This window comes from Vombatus ursinus, unplaced genomic scaffold (genome assembly GCF_900497805.2).
Source record: "Vombatus ursinus unplaced genomic scaffold, bare-nosed wombat genome assembly UNPS02014794.1, whole genome shotgun sequence".
NCBI lineage: Eukaryota > Metazoa > Chordata > Mammalia > Diprotodontia > Vombatidae > Vombatus > Vombatus ursinus.
This window is the reverse complement of record NW_020954572.1, coordinates 15,864,588-15,887,675: the sequence shown is the minus strand read 5'-3', so window position 1 is coordinate 15,887,675 and position 23,088 is coordinate 15,864,588. Positions and strand designations below refer to the sequence as shown.

The following is a 23,088-nucleotide window of genomic DNA, read 5'->3' as shown; positions in this document are numbered from 1 at the left end:
TACCTACCTAAGGAAGGAATCAGCCCAGGTAAGAAAAATGGAGCCCATTAAAGCTTCCAGACCAATCAATATTGGGACTGGTCCCATGAGTAGCTGCTATATTTCCAGGTTGGGCAAGATAGGAACACTCAACTCTCAAAAAACAAAACAAAACAAAAACCAGGGGGAGAGAGAGAAAAAAGAGAAATTGGAGATGATCTTGGAGAGAGCACTTGATAACACAATAACATTGTAAAAACAACTTGGAAAGACTCAGAAATCTGGTCAATGCAATTCAGAGGTCTATTGATGAAACTTGATACACATCTTCTGAGAGCAAGCTGATAGATTCCAAATGTAGAATGAGACATACTTTTGTAGACTCAGTTGATGTAGGAATTTGTTTCCCCCGACTATGAATATTTGTATTTTTTTCTCTTTCTTTTAAATGGTATGGGGAAGAAGAGAGAGAAAATACTTTGTTAATTGAAAAATAAAATAGAAAACATTTTTTTAAAAAAAGGGGAAGGGATGGGATAAAAGCAATATTGCAAAGGATTTAGAAGTGATTGGGAGTTGAGAAAGCTTTTTGGAAATAGGTTTTTTTGGGGAGATAGCTTTTTGGAAATTATATATATGCATACATATACATACATATATGTGGGTGTATATTTTTATATCCTCATGATTGTGTCTCATATGTAGCATTCAGAATTTCTATGATTTAAAAGTTGGCAACAGTTTTGCTCACATTTTTGAAATGAAAGATTTTTCAAGAAATGCTTAAATTCACTTTAGTTATTGAAACCATCTCCCCAGATAGCTACTAGATAAAAGTAAACTCTCCTCGTCGTTATTATCGTATGCCTGAAGTGTGCTTTGCTCCTCCGCTCTCCCAAAATGCTCATCTTTGGGTTGAAACCAAACATGTAAATTTCACTCTAAAAAGAGGTTTTAAGTAGGAGAAAACCCTGGGGGCCCCCTCGCTCCTGCCTGTACATCGCCTGTAAATATAAAGTTTGCCGTTTCTTAAGCATCCTCTTTTCTGCTGGAGAACTACCTCTAAGGTGGCGGTGAACAGAACTCCAAACAAATGGGTCTCCCGCTGTGCTGCTGCCTGCCCGTTGCAGGAGGAGAGGGGAGAGAATCTATTTAGCCATCCATATAAATGCTAATAAGCCCAGCTGATCTTGTGCTTTTTAATTCCAACAGACTGTAATACCCTGGTTCCCTGAGCACTGCTAGAACAAATTTTGCATTACTTGATAACTGAGCACCAGTGGAAGGTGGCCTTGGCGAAATGGATTGCAACCATTGATACCCAACCCATATTCTGCCGGCTACTTTTAATCTTTCCTCTCAGGAGGTAATTGGTCAACTTTTCAATGGCATGTGGACAATTCGGTCCCTGGCCAAAACTAAGACTGCCTCGTGTTGATATGTCTGTTTGCAAAACAGTGTGGTCTGGCAGGTTTGGGCACTGGCTTAGACTTCCTGGCACTACTGCCCTTCCCCTCCCTGATACCCAGATGCCCGTGTTCTAGCATCCCAGAAGAGAAATGCTTATGTTTGAGAATCAGGAGCATCTCGGGGAGATCCAGGCCTATCCTACCCCCAGAGAACCCAAGAGAATCAATCACTAAGCATTTATTAATTTCCTACTATGTGTCAGGCAGTAGGGCCATTTTACAAATGTGAAACAGTTTCTGCCTTTAAGGAATTTGTATTCTATTTAGTGAGACTATAGATGCATATGAAGGCATATAAAAAATATTCACCAGTGATTTCATTGTCCTAGGGAATTCCCCAAGAGGAAATTCTCACTATTAATGCAGAGTAGCACCCAGGTCAGAAAAACAGACCAGGTTAAAGCTTCCAAGTGAATCAGCATCAACCGGTATTGGCAACGGCCTCTGGAGCAACTGCTGTACTTCCTGGTTGCGCAAGAGAGGAAGACCCAGTCTCACGAAAAAAGGGTAAGGGAAAGAAAACTAGAACCAGGATTAAAGAGTATCACTTTCTCTCCAATGTATCATCATAAAGGGTTGCCTGGGGACTCGAATGAGCCACATCAGGATCATATAGACAGTACGTGTCAGAAGTGGAATTTCAGAGAATGGAACTTCCATCCTCCATCCTTCCATCCTTCCACCCTCTTCTTCTTCATTTAAAATATATACAAAATTTGTTCACAGTAATTTGTAGAATAGTGGGGGCGGTGGAGTGAGGAGGTGGAAAAGGAAACCACTAGCAGATAATCAGCAAACCCTAGGATAAATAGATCAAGTTCCTGCCTGATAAGTATCACTGAGAGAAAAGCATCATAGGAGATGTCACTGAATTCTTTTTCAGATTTTTAAAAGCTCTGTTCTATCATCATTTATACTGGGATTTCAATAATTACAACAGTACAACAACTTACATTTATATAGCTTAACATTTACAAAATGTTTCCCTTCCAAGAACCCAAGGAAACAGGTAGCTCAGATATTATTAGCCCCATTTTACAGATAAGGAAACAGACTTAGAAAGTTTAAATGACTCCCTCCAGACAAATAGTGTCAGAACAAAGTTTAAAAGTAAGTTCTTGGGGCAGCTAGATGGCACAGTGGATAGAGAACCTACCCTGAAGTCAGGAGCACCTGAGCTCAATTTCTGGCCTCAGACACGTGATACTCACTAGCTGTGTGACCCTGGGCAAGTCGCTTAACCCCAATTGCCTTGCCAAAAAAAAAAAGTAAGTTCTTCCAATTCCAAATCCAATACTCTTTCCACCATAACCCAGTGGGTTAGAGAAAGTGCTTATAAAAATGATATGTCCATAAAAAGTCATTTTGTCCATATGTGTAATTCATAGGTCTGTACGTGGAATACTATCTTCCTATTTACTCAAAAAAAAAAATTGGAGATAGATTCCTCTCTTTTGAGTCCCTGAATACTGATCTATCACTGACTCTTGCTCTGGTCACCTCCTGTTTGACCCTGGCTTCAGAAAGAATCTTAGAGATAATAAAGTCTAATGCCTTCATTTAACAGATCAAAAACCAAGGCTCAGAGGGGTAAAGTAATTGGCCGAGATCACACAGCACTGGAGCTGCAACTACAATGCAGATCTTCTGAATCCCAGATCATGGCTTAGAATTGAAGTGAGTGGGCATGGAAAGAAAAAGGAAGAGAGAGAGAGAGAGAGAGAGAGAAAGAGAGAGTAAGGAAGGAAGGAAGGAAGGAAGGAAGGAAGAAAGGATGGCATTTGGACTAGCTTGCTCTGGGTTATATTTCATCTAGCATAGGGATAGGGACTGGATTTGTGATTTCATTGCTCCGTGTATAAATGCAGGTCAGCAGCTTTTCTGTGACTTAATCTTAGAGAGCTGCCTTAGAGAAGAGATATCAAAGTGAAGCAAAACTCCTCAGTGACTTGAATTCTATTAAAATGTAATTGGGAAAATTTTGACAAAATAAAATTTAAAAAACAATAAAACATAGATAATGTTAACTTGTGGCTTTCTAAATCAACTTGTGGCTTGTAGATTTTTTCGTCCTTCCTTCCTTCTTTCCTTCCTTCCTTCTTTCCTTCCTTTCTCTCTTTCTCTTTTTTTTTTATTACTGCTTGGAACTTAAAATGTGACAAAACTATGGGTCCTTTTCTATTTGAAGCACTGGTTTAGAGCACTAAAATGTTAAGGGACTTGTCCAAGGTTATACAGACATTATATGGCAGAACTTGAACCCAGGTCTTTGTGGTTTCAAAACCAACTTTCTATTCAGTATTGCTACACTGCTGACTTTCGTGTCACAAAGTATGGCATACTTCTATGGAGGCATTTATACAAGCCATAGATTTCCCATGGTTTTTGTTTTGTTTTGTTTTTGTTTTTGTTTGAGAGGGGTGGTATTGACAATCTCTAATAAGAATTATAAAACTCCAGAGTTTGAATATGAGATATGTGATTATGAGATATGTGAGCAATCCTGTTTAGCAATCCTACAAGGATTATACTCAGCCAAATCAGCACTTAGGGTAAAAGCTTTCTGTTAGGCCCATGTGAAATAGGGATGCATCGACAGAGAAAGCATATTTGCCCATTTGGTGTGATTTGATGGGGAAAGTCCTCAGTATCTAATATAGCTTCTTCCACTAGCTTGTCCCGAGCACCCCAGTTTCCATCATTAAAGATCCATTTTATGGGGTTAAAGTTTTGTCTTCTGGTAAAATGGAAATACCTGAGATTACTGGACATAGAGTTTTGGAAGACCTAAGTTCTGAAGCTGATTTTTCTATGGAACTTTGGTCACATCACTTAGTCTCATTCAGATGAGTTTCCCCAAATGTAAAATTGGGTTAATAATATCTGAAGCACTTACCTCAGAGTTACCTCTTTATTTTACAATTCAGGGAAATATAATGGATTTTTAAAAAAGATTTCAAATTAATATTCAAAATGGCTTTAACTAAAATGCAAAGATCCCTAGGAAGAATAAATACATTAAACCTCATCAATCACTAATACTTTAATATGAAGCTTCAACTCTGATGGACAGAAATATACAGGAAAAAAAAGGGGAAAATAATCCTGGGCCACAGAGAGTTTCTATCAAGCTAACCTACAATACCATGATTATTGAAGAGCAAGTTCTGATAGTAGGAAGGGAAGAGAAAGAAGTCCAAAGGGCAAGACACTGCTTAGGAGAGCAAGTTTGAATGGTAAATCTTAGTACAACAGGATAGGCCATGGGCCCTGACTGTTGCCACAATAAGGGATGCTGCGCTGAAAAAGTAGCTAAGGATATTAAATACCAACTTTAATATATAAAATATATATACACATATATGTATACACATGGAGCAGCTAGGTGGTGCAGTGTATAGAGTGCCAGACCCGAAGTCAGGAAAACTCATCTTCCTGAGTTCAAATCTGGCCTCAGACACTTATTAGCTGCATGCCCTGGATGAGTCACTTAACTCTGTCTGTCTTAGTTCCCTCATCTGTAAAAAGAGCTGGAGAAGGAAATGGCAAACCTCTTCAGTGTCTTTGCCAAGAAAAACCCAAATTGGGTCACAAAGAGTTGGATACAACTGAAAACGACTGAACAACAATAATAAAAATGTATATACACATATGTACATATGTATGCAGATGTGTATATGTGTGTATATCTATATCTGTCTGCCTGTCTATCTGTTTATATTTGGCCCAAGCCTGACCCCATAGCAAACTGACCTCGGTTGCTCAGTCGCCTTAAATCCTTCTGTCCTTTGACTCTTGACTGTTCTTCTAACTCAAAATCAGGTTTGAGATAAGGGGGAAATGAGAAGTTGTGAGTGATTACATTGGGCAAGAAAGGAATATACCTTGACTATAGGTCCTAAAGGCAGTGAGACAGCATGATTTAACATCAAGACTTAGTCATAACATAAAGACAACTACCATCAATGCCTTTCTAACCTATACCTCTCTGTATATAAGCAGGCCAAGCCAGAGTTCTACTTCTCCAATATTTACCTAATGGGCAATCAAATTGCTTGGTCTCTTGGGAGAAAACTGCCTAGCTCACAGAGTTCTTAAGACTAATTTTTCCAGGGTGCACTAAGGCATTTCAAGGCCATTGTTGGCTAAACAGTTTCCCGTCTTCCCCACCCTCCATCCCCAACAAACATCTTCCTTGAGAAACCCAGACTGGCCCAATATTGACCTCAACCCATACATCTAGAGACAAAGGATCGGAGCTGAGGGACAAGGGTAGAGCCAAGCAGCTGCTGAAGGAAGGAGCCAGCAACTCCCAGGGAATCTGGGCTACCTTAGCAGCTAGACCAGAGCCACACTGTCCTTTTTCCAGTCTCAGTTCTCCGGTGTGGTTCCTTAAGACCCAAATTCACCAGAAAATTGTCAGTTTTCCTCTTTGTAGTGTGATGTTTAGTGAATAGAAAAAGTCTCACAATCCAGAAGACTTGCCTCTGATGCATGCTGACTGTGGCCCTGAGAGTTACCTGACCACCCCGAGGTTTTTTGCTGCTCAGTCATTTCAGTCCTGTCCAACTCTTCATGACCCCATTTGAGGTTTTCTTGGCAAAGGTACTGGAATGGTTTGCCAACTCCTTCTCCAACTCATTTTTACAGATGAAGAAACTGAGGCAAACAGAGTTAAGTGACTTGCCCAGGGTCACACAGCTAGTAAGTATCTGAGGCCAGATTTGAACTCAGGAAGATGAGTCTCTCTGACTCCAGGCCTGGCACTCTATCCACTGTGCCACCTAGATGGTCAGTGCTCTAGACAATTCTATTAAGTCAAAGAGAAAATGCTAAGCTGCATTGGTAGAGGGAATTTCCTCATCCTGGAGTTTCCTATACCTATGAAATCACAGGTCCAGTTGCTATCTTCTATTATCCCCTATAAAATCCCCTCCTAATTGGAGTAATTATGAACACAGCCTTCATCTGAGCTCAGATCCTACCAAGGCCTACATTATTGCAATAGTTACCTGCTTGGTCTTGCTGTCAACTCCACTCTCCCATTCTAGCCTATACTCCACCTGTCTACTAAAGTGATTTTCCTTAACCACAGATGGGACCATGTGACTTCCCTACTCAAGACACTCTGAGGGCTCTCTTTTGCCACTAAGATGAAATATAGATTCCTCTTTGTACCTTTAAAAAGTCCTTCACAACCTGTCCTCTGTCTATCTTTCCAGTAGCATTGTATGTTACTTCCACCGCACATGTTCTAAGGTCTAGCCAAAGGGGCCTTCTCTTTGTTCCTCACGTGGTACACTAGAACAGCTGCCTCTTCACCTTTGTTTGGGCGGGCCATCCTCTGTGATTGGAATGAACTCCTTCAATTCTGCCTCATAGAACCCCCGTCTTCTTTGAAGAAGTAGTTCAAGCATGAAGCCTCTCCTGATATTCCCTTCTACTAATTCCTGCCCTCCCTATCTAGTATTTAAGGAAGGAAGGAAACAAGCATTTATTGCACACCTACTACGTGCAACGTACTAGGCAGTGTGACAAGAACTATAAATATTATCTCATTTAGTCCCCTGACACCCTTGGTGTTATTATTATCTCTATTTTACATATGTGGAAACTGAGGCAAACAGAAATTAAATTATTTGCCTGGGGTCATACAGCTAGTAAGTGTCTGAAGTCTGATTTGAATTTAGGTCTTTTAGACTACAGGCCCAGCACGCTAATCATTGAACAACCTAGTTGCCTCTTTTTAATTATCTTGTATAATTTGTATTCACTCTTTATATATTGATATGTTATAGATATATTTATAATATATATTTATATATATTCTGTATGTACAACCATATATCTATACATGTATGTATGTATATATACATGTGAGTGTATGTACATATATGTATGCACATATGTATATATATAATTTGTTGTCTACCCTAGTCCGGATTTGGCTGAGTATTCCTTGTAGTATTGCTAAACAGGATTGCTCACATATCTCATAATCACATATCTCATGTTCAAACTCTGGAGTTTTATAATTCTTATTAGAGATTGTCAATACCACCCCTCTCAAACAAAAACAAAAACAAAACAAAATAACAAACCATGGGAAATCTATGGCTTGTATAAATGCCTCCATAGAAATATGCCATACTTTGTGACATGAAAGTCAGCAGTGTAGCAATACTGAATAGAGAGCTGACTTTGAAACCACAAAGACCTGGGTTCAAGTTCTGCCATATAATGTCTGTATAACCTTGGGGTTATATATATAATATATATTTATATACATTCTGTATATACACCCATATATCTATACATGTATGTGTATATATATACACATACATGTGAGTATATGTACATATATGTATGCACGTATGTGTATATATAATTTGTTGTTAGAAAGTAAACTTCTTGAGAGTAAGGACTATTTTATTTTTGTCTCTGTATTTCTACTTCCTAGCCAAGTATTGGGCATACACTAGGTGCTTAATAACTACTCGCTGATTATTTAGTAGTTGGTTCTTTTGAGAAACCCTGAGCCGTCTGTCCTTTGCAACCTAGGAGTCATCCTCAACTCCTCTCACCCCCCACATTCGATCTGTTGCCAAGTTCTATTGATTTTGCCTTTACAAACATCTTACCCTTCTTCCCTCTGAGACTGCCACCATTCTAGTGCAGGCCCTCATCATCTCATGTCTGATTTACTGCATTAGTCTGCTGGTGGGTCTACTGGCCATAAATCTTTCCTCACTCCAATCCATCCTCCATTCAGCCATCAAAATGACTTTTCTAAAACACAAGTCTGACCATATTACCTTCCCGGATCAAATACAGAATGTTCTGTTTAGCCCTTCACAACCTGGCCTCCATCTACATTTCCAGTTTTCTTACATCTTATTCCCCTCAATGTACTCTTTAATCCAGTTACACTGGCTATTCTACAAACAAGATACTCTATCTCTTAGTTCCTGGCATTTTTTCTGACTATCCAAGTGCCTAGAATGTTCTTCTTCCTTGGCTCTGACTACTGACTTGAAGTCCCAACTAAAGCCCTATCTTTCATAGGAAGCCTTTCCCAACCTCTCTAAATTCTAGTGCCTTCCCTCTGTTAATTATTTCCTATTTATCTTGTATATAGCTTATTTGTATTATCCATTTGCATTCTACCTCCTCCATTAGATTATGAGCTCCTTGTGGTCAGAGACTATCTTTTGCCATTTTTTTTTTTTGGTCTCACCAACACTTAGCAGAGTACCTGGCATGTAGGAGATACCAAATAAATGTTTATTAACTGACTGAATGACTACAGGTCAGTGACTTCCACTAATCCATGGATTTCCAATCTGGTGTTTAATTGGCAATTTTTAATTTGTTCTTTTTCTTAGTTATTTTAGTTGCATGCCCAATTCATTGATCCTTGACCTATTCTTTCTCTATTTTATTGATGCTAAGTGTTTAGAGATAGCTAAGTAATGCATGGAAGATTTTTATAGTCTTTAAACTTTTACTTAACAAAATTCCTTAATTCTTAAAAATGATAAACTGAGAGGATTCAGGAAAGATGATGGAATAGGTCAGAAAATTCAAAGCTCTCCATATTTCCTCCACTAATGAGACAAAAGAGCACCTCAGGGCTAACATAGAGAGCTATAAATAAATAAGAGTTGGGGCAGAACAGTGGTCCTCCTGGGACAACCAGAGAGGATCTGAAGCAAAATCCCAGGGCTGAGATTTGGGCCCTGTGAAGTGTAAACACCTTCAGGTTAGTACAGCTGAAACAGCAAGCTGCAAGCTCTGGGGTTAGTTGGGTTGGGAGGTGGCCTTGGTTGCAGCCACAGGAATTTTCACTTTCCAGACAGTGTGAAAAATCAGGTGTCTGAGAAGGGGAAGATTGAGGGAGCCTGTGCTGATAAGGGATACCAGAACCCACTCTGCTGCTAAGACGTGACCCTGGGTGAGAAAGAAGGAGCACACACCAAGAGAGTACAAAAGCAGTGGTGTAGAATGCCTCTGGCTGTGGCACTTATAGGAGGGTGGAGTTCTTGGTTTCAGTTCCAGGCCAGAGCGGAGAACTGAAGGAGATTCTGAGGCCAGAGGCACCATCCCCCATACCTCAGAACTAGAGGCGATTATAATGAGAAGAAAAAATGAGCAGATAAAGGAGGAAAAAACCCATCTGTAGAAAGTTACCATGGGAATAGAGAAGACCCTTGTTCATCTTCAGAGGAGGATACTAAAGCAAAAATAGCCTCCCTACCCCAAAGAGTAATGTCAAATGTTCATCTGCCCAAAAAGAATTCATAGAACTTTAAAAAGAGTTTAAAAATCAAATGAGACAGACTGAGGAAAAATTTTTTTTTTAAAAATAAGAACAATTCAGGAAAAATAAGAAGATTATGAAAAGAAAGTCAGCTGGAAAAGGACATGCAGAATCTTAAAGAAGAAAATGACTCCTTGAAAATTAGAATAGGGCTAAGGGAAGCCAGTGAAATTATAAGAAACCAAGAAATAATAAGACAAAATATAAAGAATGAACACATAGAAGAGAATGTGAAACATCTCATAAGAAAAACAACTGATCTGGTGAACAGATCAAGAAAAGAAAACATAAGAATAATCAGACTACCTGAAAGCTATGATCAAAAAAAGAATCTTGATGCAATAACACAAGAAATAATTGAAGAAAATTGTCCTGAAGCATTAGAACAAGAGGGGAAAGCACAAATAGAAAAAATTCACCAGTCGCCACCTGAAAGAGATCCTCTGAGGAAAACCTACAGGAATATTATACTTAAATGCTCAAATCTCCAGCCCAAGGAGAAAATATTACAAGCAAAAAGAATAAAACTATTCATATATGGTGGAGCCACGATTAGAATCACATAAAACCTAGCAGTGGTGACACTGAAAGACCATAGGTCTTGGAACACTATATATCGAAGAGCAAAAGGACTGGGGTTGTGGCCTTAAAATATCATACCCAGCAAAATTAAGCATAATCTTGAATGAAAAAAAATGACATTCAATGAATTGTCAGACTTTCAGGATTTTGTTGCCAAAAAAACCCAATAACCTGAACTTAATAGAAAATTTGACATACAAGATCCAAGAGAAATATGAAGTACACATCAATGACTAATTATAAGGGACTCAATAAGGCCAGACTGTTTACTCTTTATATGAGGAAATGCAACCTCTGATTGTTATTAGTAATTTGGGTTGTTTGAAAGAAAGATTGGGGTAGAGCTGAGTATGATGTGATTCTAAAAAGTAAAACCATTTGGGAAAAGGTAAAAAAAGTAATTATCTTATACAAATGGAGTGCTTGAGAGGAAGAACTGCCATAGAGGAAATAGATGGGGGAGGAGGGCTGGTAGTTCTGGAACCCTATTCTCATTAAGAATGGGTTAAAGAGGAAAAAATACATACATATCTAGAAGAGTATAAAAGTCTTCTAAATTCAGAAAGAAATAAAAGGCTAAGGGGATAGGGAGGGGGGAGAGAATGAGAGAGGGATTTTTAGAAGGAATCTTACATCAGATCTGGGTTAGAGAAAAGCACAGTATATACATTTAGAAGGGAATAAAAGTCTTCTAAATTTATAAAGAAATAAGAGGGTGAGGGAATAGGATAAGGGGGGTATAGAATGGTGTCTAGATTAACATGATTGGGATAAAGATGGAATAACATATATTTGGAAGGCTATAAAAGTCTTCTAAATTCAAATAGAAACAAAAGGGTAAGGGGAAAGGGTAGAGGAGAGGATAAAGGAGGAATCTTTGGAGGGGGCAGGTAGGTTAAGTAATAGGAGGGAAAGATATCGGGTAGAAATAAAGTAGAGGAGTCAGGAGGGATAGGAAATAAGAGAAATACACAAACATTAAATAAAGATCAGGAGTAGAACTTATTAGGGAAAAAAAAGCAGGAATAGTAATCATGATCTCAGACAAAGTTAAAACTAAAATAGATTTAATCAAAGAGAAAAATAAGGAAATTACGCTATATGTCATCCATATTAATTAATATTGCTTTTGACTATTTAAAATAACTAGACAGTGTAAGGTTGGACTATTGCTATGGCATAGGAAACAATGAGGTGATAGACTTAGGAAAATATGGAAAGACTTGGACTTCTAAAGGAAGATGTTATCCATCCTCAGAGAGGATGAAATCTAAAATCACTTCTGTCCCAGTTCTATCCATCCTTCGAAGTTCAATTCAACTTCTACTTTCTCCATGAAGCTTTTCTGTTTCCTTTCAACTCTATCCATCCTGACTTCATTTATTACATTTTTATTATTACTTATTACATATTTACTTATTTACTTACTACATATTTACCACTTACCAAATCTGCCGAATGTTGTTATCTACTTGTTTCTCATATGCTACTTGTTTTTGTCTATGCAAGCCTTTCCAGAAAAGAGTTTATAACCTCCTTGAGGGCAAGAGCTGGATCTTGCCATTCAATAGCTCCCACAGTGCCTCAGAATAAACAAAAAGGGCATCTATCATGATATGGTTTAGAGAGCTTTAACAAGGCTGGTCCTTGACAGAATCATGGGAGAAAGTTGGCACTTTCCAGCTAAGTGGATGGAAAATTGGCATCTCCCCTTTCACTTGGCTCCAGTCAAATGGATCACAAGTTTAAGAGGAGACAACTTCCTATTGTAAATGTGTTGTTTTTGTTCAGTCTTATCTGAGTCTTCAAAACCCTATTCCGGATTTTCTTGGCAAAGATACTGGAGTGGTTTGCCGTTTCCTTCTTCAGCTCATTTTATAGATGAGGAACTGAGGTAAACAGGGTCAAGTGACTTGCTCAGGGGTCACAGAGCTAGTAGCGTCTGAGGCCTGATTTGATCTCAGGTCTTCCTGACTCCAGGCTCAAAGCTGTATGCATTGCACCACTTAGCTGTTTTATAAGTAGGCTAGATCCTTCTTAGTTCAAAGCTGTGCTTACAGCAGGTCTTTTGGGTGGGTAGAACTAGGAGAACATTGTACAGAGCAACAGCAACACTGTAACACTAATCAACTGTGAAAGGCTTAGGTACACCACAGTTCCTAAGGACTTGTGATGAAAAATGGTATCCACCTCCAGAGAGAGAATTGATGAACTCTTGAGTACAGATTGAAGCATTTTTTTTCACTTTGTTTTTCTTTTCTTTCCTTTTCTTTTTCTTTTTTTGGCAACATGGCTAATATGGAAATATGTTTTGCATGACTTCACATGTAAAGTGGGTATTATATTTCTTACCTTCTCAATGGGTAAGGGAGGGAGAGGAGGGAAGGAGAAAATTTAAAACTAGAACTAAAAAAATTTTAAATTAACAATAACAACAGCAACAACAAAAAACAAAGCTGTGGTCGCTAATGAGTCATCTGGATTAGACTAAAAAGGACTCTTTCATTTCATTATTTTTTCCAGCCCTTCATCACTTCATGCCTGGGTTACTGTAATGGTCTGCTGGTGGGTGGGTCTGCCTGCCTCAAGTTTCTCCCCATGCCAATCTATCCTCCAGCCACTAAAATGTTTTTACTAAAATGCAAATCCGATCATGTCATGTCCCTACTCAATAAAATGCAGTCGTTCCCTGTCTACTTTAGTCTGCTCTGTTTGACATTCAAAACCCTTTATAACCTAGCTCCCTCCTACCTTTCCACTCTTCTTACACCATACTCCCCAGTCATACTCTGATTTGGTGACACTGGCCTCCTAGCTGTTCCACAAACAAGACATTCCATTTCTTAGCTCTAGGCATTTTCTCTGTCTATCCCCCATACCTGGAATGCTCTCCCTCCTCCCCTCTGACTACTGACCTCCTTGGCTCCTTCCAAATTCCAACGAAAAATCTTATCTTTTATTTATTTATTTATTAGGCAGTTGGGATTAAGTGACTTGCCCAGGATCACACAGCTAGTGTCAAGTGTTTGGTCTGAGGCTAGATTTGAACTCAGGTCCTCCTGACTTCAGGATGGGTGCTCTATCCACTGTGCCACCTAGCTACCCCAAAACCTTATCTTTTTACAGGAAACTTTTCTCAACTTCTTTTAATTCTAGTGCCTTCCCTTTGTTAATTGTTTCCTATTTATTTTGTATATAGCTTGCTTTGTATATATTTGTTGTCATGTTGTCTCCCTCCATTAGATTGGGAACTAAATGTCTATTGATTGACTCACTATTCATGGAGCAAACTCCCTCCAGTTCACAATCAACTCAAAGTAAGTGGAGGGCACATGGCTAGGAGCACACGCAATCTGATTTTACTAGAATTGGTATGAAGAGCTTTAAAGTACTGGATACTTTACCCTTGACTTTCCAGCAGATCATGAGAGCAGTAGTCTTTTGTGCTTCTCTCTCTAAGCTTCTTTTTAGACGGCCAAAAGAGAGCAGACTTTCACTTCCCTTTTCCCCCTCCTTTTCTTCTATTTGAGCAGAAGAGTAGAGGTTTTGTCCCTTTTGTTTCATGCCGTTTTCACCCCCCACTTTCTCTCTCTCTCTCTCTTTCTCCCCCCTTCCCCATCTCTCTTTCTCCCTTCCTTCCTTCCTCTCTCTCTCCCTCCTTTCTTTCTTTGCTTCTTTCTTTCTTTGCTTCCTTCCTTCCTTCTTTCTTTTCTTCTCCCTCCTATCTCTCTCTCTCTCTCTGTCCTTCTCCATTTCTATCTATCTCAGTCTCTGTCTATTTGCTTCTCTGTATCTTTATATCTCTGTTGCGCACTCTCTTTCTCTCTCTCTCTCTCTCTCTTAAGAATTGAACAATCCAAATGGTCTTTTTTTAGGTTTTGTATTCACAAAAGACTCCACTGGGTCCAGGACAGGTAACAATTGTTAATCAAGGGGCTATTTTCTTTCCAGGAATAATTATCCATCACATTATTAGGATAATTATTTAAGATCCTCTTTTCATTTCATAGGAGCCATTTTTCATAGTTGTATATTTGTACAGAGCCGGGGATTCAATTTGTCCTAGATTAGCATGTTCATTATAGATCCAATGATTTCCCTCTTAGTCTGTAGGCTGCTAGTTCTTGCTCCACACTGCTGCCAAAGTGATTTTCCATAAATGCAAGTCTGATGATGTCACTCCCTATTAAATCAACTCCAGTGGCTTCCTATTGCCTCTAGAATCAAATATAAATTCTTCTATTTAACTTTTAAAGCCTTTCACAGCCTGGCCTCAACCTATCTATCTTTCTGGCCTCATGCTATATTTATCTTCCTCCTGAACTTTGTGATTCAGCTGAACAGACTTCTCTGTATTGCTCACACACTTAATCATCTGTCTCTGCTTTCACACTTACTGATCGTCTCCTGTGCCTGGAATGCTCTCACTCCTTACCTGTACCTTCGAGATTTCCTCTTTCCCTTCAAGAAGAAATTCAAATACCTCCTTCTACATGAAGACTGCTTAAATGCCGTCCTCTCAAACTATGTGATATGTAACCATTTAGTATTTATTCTGTATCTGCTTTATGTGCATTTATTTTCTCCTTGCTTAGATGTAAATTCCTTTAGAATAAGAATTGCTTAATTATGTTTGTATCCCCAGTGCCTAGGACAGTCTAGCACATAGTAGGCATTAAACAAATATTTGTTGATTATTCAATTGATTATTTTCTCTTTCTTCAGCAAAATTGTTTGCTTATTTTATAGGGTTTAGTTTTCTAGGTATTCTACACTTAATGCCTAAAAGATCCTGTTGTTCAATCGTGTCTGATACTTTATGACCCATTTTGGGGGTTTTCTTGTCAAAGATTTTAGAGTGGTTTGCCATTTTCTTCTCCAGCTCATTTTACATTTGGGGAAACTGAAGCAAACAAGGTTAAGTGACTTGCCCAAGCTGTCACACAGCTTGTAGTTGTCTGAGGCTGGATTTGAACTCAGGTCTTCCTGACGATAGGCCAGAAGTTCTATCCACTGGACCACTTAGCTGTCCTAGAAGATCCTAGGGGTACTCAGCCCAACAGATTTGAAGTACAAGTAGGCTAGGTAAGAGTCACAGAGCATTTTGGGAAGGTCTCACCTTGTTTTACCCTCTTCTAACAGGCTGGCTAGCAAGGTGAAAGGAAGCTTAGATATCATTTTGTCTGAACTCTTCATTTTACAGACGAGAAAACTGAAACACAGAGAAATTAGACCAATTGCTCAAGAGCACACTAGTATTATTAGAACCAGGATTCAAACTTAAATGTTTTGACTCCAAAACTAGGGCTCTTTCCATTAAACCATGCAGCCTCACTGTTGGAATTATTTTTACCTGCTCATCAGTAGTCATATGAAATGACCACCCTCCAAAAAAGAACTGAGAGAATGTTCTTCATGCCATCTAAAGCCCTGAACTCAGATCTTATAAAAGCTATTTGGCTAAAGTTTTGTGGAATGTCAAAGGTGAGATGAGAATTAAGGTTTCTAGTTTTCTCTAGCTCAGCCCAGAGCACTATTCTTTCTTACACTTTGTGACAGCCTTTCAGTCTTGTGCAAACTCATCAAGCCAGATTTGTGGAAGAATTGCTACGAAACCCAACCCCCTTATCTAATCCTTACAGAAGTTTGTTTTATGTAAATGTGAACCCTATCATAAACCTAGGCATTTCAGTCAACAGTGATTTGGCCCGGTGGCCTCCTTCTTGATTTTTCAGGAAACAGACAAACTCATGGTTGTTGAGTCAGACTTCATTCAATGTATGCAATTACAACTGTGGTTGGCATAGTGCGTGATCTGCTGAGTTTTAGATGAGCTAGCCCTGGCTCAATGTTTAGCTGGAAAGATCTAAGAAATGAGAAGTAACAGAAAGCCCAAAACCTCCTGGATAATGGAGACCAGGGGTATGCTGGTAAATTATTTAACAACCAGCTTGGGGAGAGGGGGAGGGGAGGAGAAACTACACACCAACACACTCTTAAGTTTAATTTGCATCATTAACATTTTCTCCATCACTTGTTTTTGAGATGCATAAATTTATTTTTTAATATTTGATGGTATTTTATTTTTTCCAATTACATGTAAAGATAGTTTTCAACATTCATTATTGTAAGATTTCGAGTTCTATCACTTTCTTAAGTCTAGTCAATCAAGAAAACAATAGCTCAAGCCCTGATTTGTAGCCTTTGTTGATATCTAAGGTGTAAACGCTCACACTGAAAATTTAACAGCAAGCTCTGGCAATCAATCAATAAACATTTTTTAAGCTCCTACCGTATGCCAGGAACTGTGCTAAGTGCTAGGGGTACAAAAAGAGGCTAAAGACAGTCTCTGCCCTCAAGGAGCTTATAATCTAATGGTCTGAGCTGGTTGCAGCGCACATCTGACTGAGATACAATGCCAGAGCCCGTCATAATCTATACCAGTGGCAGGTTAAATAGGGTACCATATCCCAGCATTGCCTAAGAACTGCTGCTGGATGAATCAAGTTGAGTGATTTGGTCTACTGGTCTACAATTTTACTGAGTTTTGCATTTCCCCTTAAAGGTCAGAAAGCAGATAGATCAGGTGGATGAGAAGAAAGTAGGGAGAAGAAACTGCGCCAGCCATAAGAAGCATGCATGACAAAAGGTTAACTTTGGGCTAGATGTTTAGGATGATAATTGTAAGAAAAGAGATTGGTGTTGCTGTCCATATATTCTTCTAACACTTCAAACTTTCTTTTCATCCTCCCAAGCATCATTCAGCACTCTATATCCCGAGTTTATTCTTGGAAAGGATACTAGATTTTCTTCAACACCTTACTGCACCCCTTCCACTTCAAAAATGAAGTTGAAGGGGCTGTTTTAGTCCTCTGAATAAACATGACTGAAAGAGCCCAGGTTGCTGAATTCCTGAGACTTGATTGGTGGAAGCTGCAAGTTGTATATACTAGATCAAGACATATGGAAATGTGGGCCTATCTTGCCATCTTGCTTTCTCTACTGTTTTCTGACAACAACTCCCTGTCACTGTAAACATTCTCACCACAGGATTGGAGTTTGGAACACGCGTGCAATCATTTAGAGCAGCAGTAACAGTCGCAAAGGTGATGTTGAAATCTGTTTAAAAATAGCCCAGTGGCCCCATAAGCAGGCAAGGCAGCCAAAAGTCTAATGTGAATGTGTCAGTTGGCAGGTTTTTTTTTCTGAATTTCAAGGGAACTTCATGCCTAGTTCTCCAGCAGGGTGAAAGGCTGTGTCTTGGTCAGAAAGTGACAGTAGGGGATCTGGAAAGCCTTCCATGCAAGGCTAGAAGGTGAATCTCTATATAGTTATTGTTGTCATTGTTCAGTCATTTTCAATCATGTCCAACTCTTCATGACCCCATCTGGGGTTTTCTTGGCAGAGATACTGGAGTGGTTTTCCATTTCCTTCTCCAACTCATTTTACAGATGAGGAAACGGAGGCAAAAAGGGTTAAATGATTTGTCCAGAGTCACACAGCTAGTGTCTGAGGCCAGATTTGAACCCAGAAAGAGGGGTCTTCCTGACTCCAGACTTAGCACTTTATCCTCTATACCACCTAACTGCCACAAATTTAGCTGATGCCTGCTGTCAAAGCCCACTTTATACCTATACATGCCATGGTCTGAGGAAACATCACTTGACCCCTCATATCTTGAAGTTTTTTTTTCTACTGGACTGCCAGTGTACTTCCTTTAGATGCTACTGGCCTTAAATTGCCATTACTGAGGCTGTTTGATGGCAAAGTGGACAGAATGCTGGGTGTCAAAATGACCTGAGTGAAAATCTTATATCAAACCCTTAGCAGTTGTGTGACTTTGGGCAAACCACCTAAACTCTCGGAGTTGTTTTTCCCCCTAAAATGAGGAAAATGATGACAGCTCTCTCTCAGAGTTGTGGGGATCAAATACAATAATAATTGTGAAGTTCTTTGCAAAACTTACAATGCTCTATGTGTTGTCTGTTAGCATCATCACATTATTATTACTAGAGTAATTTACTACTGCTAAAATGTCCACAAACCTGTTTTTTAAAAATATTTTATAACTATATTTCAATATAATTGATTTATTTTGAAATCCTATATGTTTTACTTTATTTATTTGTTACCTTATTTAAAACACTATTCTGAGGAGTCACCAGATATCAAAGGGGTCCATGACACAAACAACATAGTTGTTTGCATGTTGTTTCCCTCATTAGGTTGGTTTATTTTATTTTTTTTTAGTACATGTAAGCAAAAAAGTTTAACATCCATTCTTTAAAGTTTTCAGCTCTGAATTTTTTCCCTCCCTCTGTCACCTACCACCTCCCTAAAAAGGCAAGCAACTTGATATAGTCTATACATATGCAATCATGCAAAATATTTCCATGTTGCAAAAGAAAATGCAGACAAAAAAGCCCCCAAAGAATAATATAGAAAGTAAAAAAAAAAAAAAGTATGTTTCAATCTGCACTTAGACTCCATCGGTTCTTTCTCTGGAGGTGGATAGCATTTTTCAGCATAAGTCCTTCTGAATTGTCTTGGATCATTGTATTGCTGAGAATAGCTAAATCATTCACAGTTGATTATCATACAATATTGCTGTTACTGTGTACACCGTCCTCCTGGTTCTGTTCACTTCATTTTGCATCAGTTCATGTAAGTCTTTCCAGGTTTTTTTGACAGCAACCTGCTTGTCAGTTCTTACACTGCAATAGTTTAAGTAATACTACATCACAATTATATATCACAATTTGTTCAGTCATTTCCCCAACTGATGGGCATCTCCTCAATTTTCAATTCTTTGTCACCACAAAAAGAGCTGCTATAAATATTTTTGTACACATAAGTCCTTTTCCTTTGTCTTTGATCTCTTTGGGGGCACAGACCTAGTAATGATATTGTTGGGTCAAAGAGTATGCAATGTTTTATAGCTCTTTGGGCATAGTTCCATATTGCCCTCCAGAAGAGTTGGGTCAGCTCACAAGTGCATTAGTGTCCCTATTGTTTTTGTTTGTTTGTTTTTGTTTTTGGCTAGGCAATGGGGTTAAGTGACTTGCCCAGGGTCACACAGCTAGTAAGTGTTATGTGTCTGAGGCCGGATTTAAACTCAGGTCCTCCTGAATCCAAGGCTGGTGCTCAATCCACTGCGCTGCCTAGTTGCATTAGTGTCCCTATTTTTCCACATCCCTTCCAACATTTGTCATTTTCCTTTTCCATCCTATTAGCTAATCTAATAGGTATGAGGTGGTACCTCAGAGTTGTTTTAAATTGCATTTCTCTAATTAATAGTGATTTAGAGTGTTTTTTTATATGACTATGGATAACTTTGATTTCTTCTTCTTAAGACTGTCTGTTCATGTCCTTTTACCATTTATCAATTGGGGAATGAATCTTATCCTTGCCAATTTGACTCAGTTCTCTCTATATCTAAAAAATGAGGTCTTTATCAGAGAAACTTGCTTTTGTTCTTTCCCCTGCCCAGTTTCTTGGCTGCATTGATTTTGTTTGTGCAAAATTTTTTTAATTTGATGCAATCAAAATTATCCATTTTATATCCTGTAATGTTCTTTATCTCTTGTTTGGTCATACATTCTCTTCTTATCCATAAATCTGATAGGTAAAATATTCCATGCTTCCCCAATTTGCTTATGATATCATCTTTTATGTCTAAATAATGTACCCATTTTGACCTTATCTTGGTATATGGTGTCAGACGTTGGTATATACCTAGTTTTTGGCAAACTTTGCTTTTTCACTGCAGTTTTTATCAGATAGTGATTTCTTGTCCCCAAATCTTGGATCTTTGGGTTTGTCAAACACTAGATCACTATGATCATTTACTACTGTGTATTGTATACCTAATCTATTCCACTGATCCACCACTCTATTTCTTCCATTATTAAGTTGTAAGTTCTTGGAAGGCAGGGGCTATTTTTGGCTTTCTTTGTATCCCTAGCTCTTAGCACAATGCCTGACACATAGTATACGCTTAATAAATGTTTATTTATTTGACTTAAAGGATCCTTGCCCTAGGGAAAAGGATCTCAAAGTCTGTACTCCCCATTCAAAGGTTACTATGGTTTAAGTTAATTAATTGTTTTCAGCTTATTTTAAAAAAAATGCAGCAGAGCCCTGAGCGGATGGCCTACCAGACAAGTAAATATGTCTATTGGAGAATGGCAAAAAGGGGAGGTGGTTGGGAGCTGAGTGAGCAAACCTGGCTACATTGTCAATGGGATGCCTAGAGAAATAAAGAAGAGAGATGTTAAATTTGCCTGTTTCATAATGTACAGTTCTATCTCTGACACTAAGAACTTGAGTAGAGATTGATTTATCAGCGGAGGGGGAAAGGTAAGACTATTCTACACCTTCATCATGGAGTTGTTTTGAAAAATAGCCACATTTTAAAATACCAGCAATGCAGAAATGTGAACCAAGGTGGGAAATGTTAAGGCAATGAGTGTCCAGTGGCTCCTGTTGGGGTAGCCGACTTCCTGAATGAGAAGGAAAGAAATCTGTTCTCATTTTCACCACCAACTTGTAAGACCTTTGGCAAAGTCATTCCACACTTTCATGTATACTTTCTCAGGTTGCATGGAGAAGGAAGGTGATGTCCTCCTTCCATTTCTCTTGCAGGTGGCTCACGGTTTCTGGTAGTGTTTCTGTTTTTCAGGGCCAGTACACGCATTTCTGTTGGCAAGAAAATGCTGTTGACAGGCACATAAATTTAGTCTTGGTTTTGGTGTGAAAATTCCTTTGTTTTTCCTGGATACATCATGGCTTGGCTTAGCCCTGTTCTTTCACATGCTATTCTCATTCACACCCTGTGAAGGATTCAGACCTGGGCCTTTGGCCTTACTCAGTCTTCTCAGTTTTCCAGTTAATTTGCTTAGAAACTGTCTGGAGGATTTTGCCTTTCTGCTCCAGGGCTTTCCTCTTTGGCTATTTTCTAGGTTTTTCCTGCTCTCTAGATCTCAACATGACACTCAGGACCTCCTAGACTTTCTTAACTCCAGAACTGGCCCTTAGATTCCTGAGGGCATGGAGTTTCTTTATCCAAAACCTAAATCCCTATCCCTCTCTAGTGCTAGTGTCATGTATGAACACCTAGTTCTAGACCTCATTTCTCTCTTCTCTTCAACTCCCTGTCTCCCATACACAAGACAACAAGAATATGTTTTCTAGGTTTTAGTTATTAGGGAAAAATAAAAATATCTAGAGAACTATAACACGTAAAAAACACTTAAAGGAAGGTTTACATCCCACTAGACAGATACACTATGGAAGAATAATGGGGATATGGACAAGACTTTTCCAGGATAAGAAGGCACAGGTAAGCTGTAATTTGCACCACTGCAGTGGCAGATGAGTGGCACAGTGGATAGAGCACTGGGCTTGGAATCAGGAAGACTTGTCTTCACGAGTTCAAATCTGGCCTCAGGTACTTAGTAGCTGTGTGACCCTGGGCAAGACACTTAACCTTGTTTACCTCAGTTTCCTCATCTTTAAAATGAGTTGGCAAAGGAAATGGCAAACCACTCCGGTATCTCTGTCAAGAAAACCCCAAATAGGGTCAAGAACTGTTGGACATCATTCAAACACCTGAGCAACAATAAGTGATTACCCTCATTGGTCAGATCACAGATCCTATTGAAGTATTAAAGTACATGTATTCATAGGAGTATCAATGTACATGTGTATATGTGTGTGTGTATACATACATACACATACTTATATATATAAACATCCTTATGTATATGTGTGTGTGCATGTATGTATAGCATAAGCCCATCATTGTTGGTTCCTGAATGCTGTACCCAGATTAAAGTTACATTTTGGATTAATATTTATCTCAGATCTGCAGAACTTGGCAGTAGGTAAGAGCCAAAATTAAAATAGGCTAAACTTTTTTGGGCCACAGATAGGAATTTGGCAGCTCACTTTCTAAATAAAGGTATAATTAATGATTAAACTATTTTGCAAATAATCTATATAAAAAGAAATTTCATTTAATATGAATTAATTATACTTATTAAGATTTTTATTTATCATGAAATCAGACTTAAAAAATTACTTTGCTAAGTGGTATAAGTTTTAACACATTTTCCAAGGTTTTCTTAGTGTTTACATTTAGTTAATGGGAAGTATTACACTTCTTGTCAGCAATTAGTTTATTGTGCTCCAGAATCATATTCAAAATTGATTTCTTTAGAAATCTGGCTTTTTCCCTTCCGCCGCTTTCCCATTTGCACTCGGCCCCTCGGATTCCGACATGCAGAATGACGCCGACGAGTTCGTGGATCTGTACGTGCCCCGAAAATGCCCCACGAGCAACAGGATCATCGGGGCTAAGGACCAAGCGTCCATCCAGATGAACGTGGCCAAGGTTGACAAGGTCCCAGGCAGAGTCAATGGCCAGTGTAAAACTTACACCATTTGTGGAGCAATTCGTAGAATGGGAGAATCTGATGACTCCATTCTCCGGCTGACAAAAAATGATGGTATCATTTCAAAGAACTTCTAATTGAAGAAATCTTATGGAAAATGTCTTAATAAATCAGAAAAACAGCAAAAAAAAAGAAAGAAAGAGAGAAAGAAAGAAAGAAAGAAAGAAAGAAAGAAAGAAAGAAAGAAAGAAAGAAAGAAAGAAGGAAGGAAGGAAGGAAGGAAGGAAGGAAAGAAAGAAAGAAAGAAAGAAAGAAAGAAAGAAAGAAAGAAAGAAAGAAAGAA

At 38.7% G+C, this 23,088-nt stretch overlaps 1 pseudogene; it reads left to right on the top strand.

Annotated features, from left to right (window-relative positions):
- The first annotated feature begins 22,630 nt into the window (after positions 1–22,630).
- Positions 22,631–22,882, top strand: LOC114048764 (annotated as a pseudogene).
- Positions 22,883–23,088: the final 206 nt, after the last annotated feature.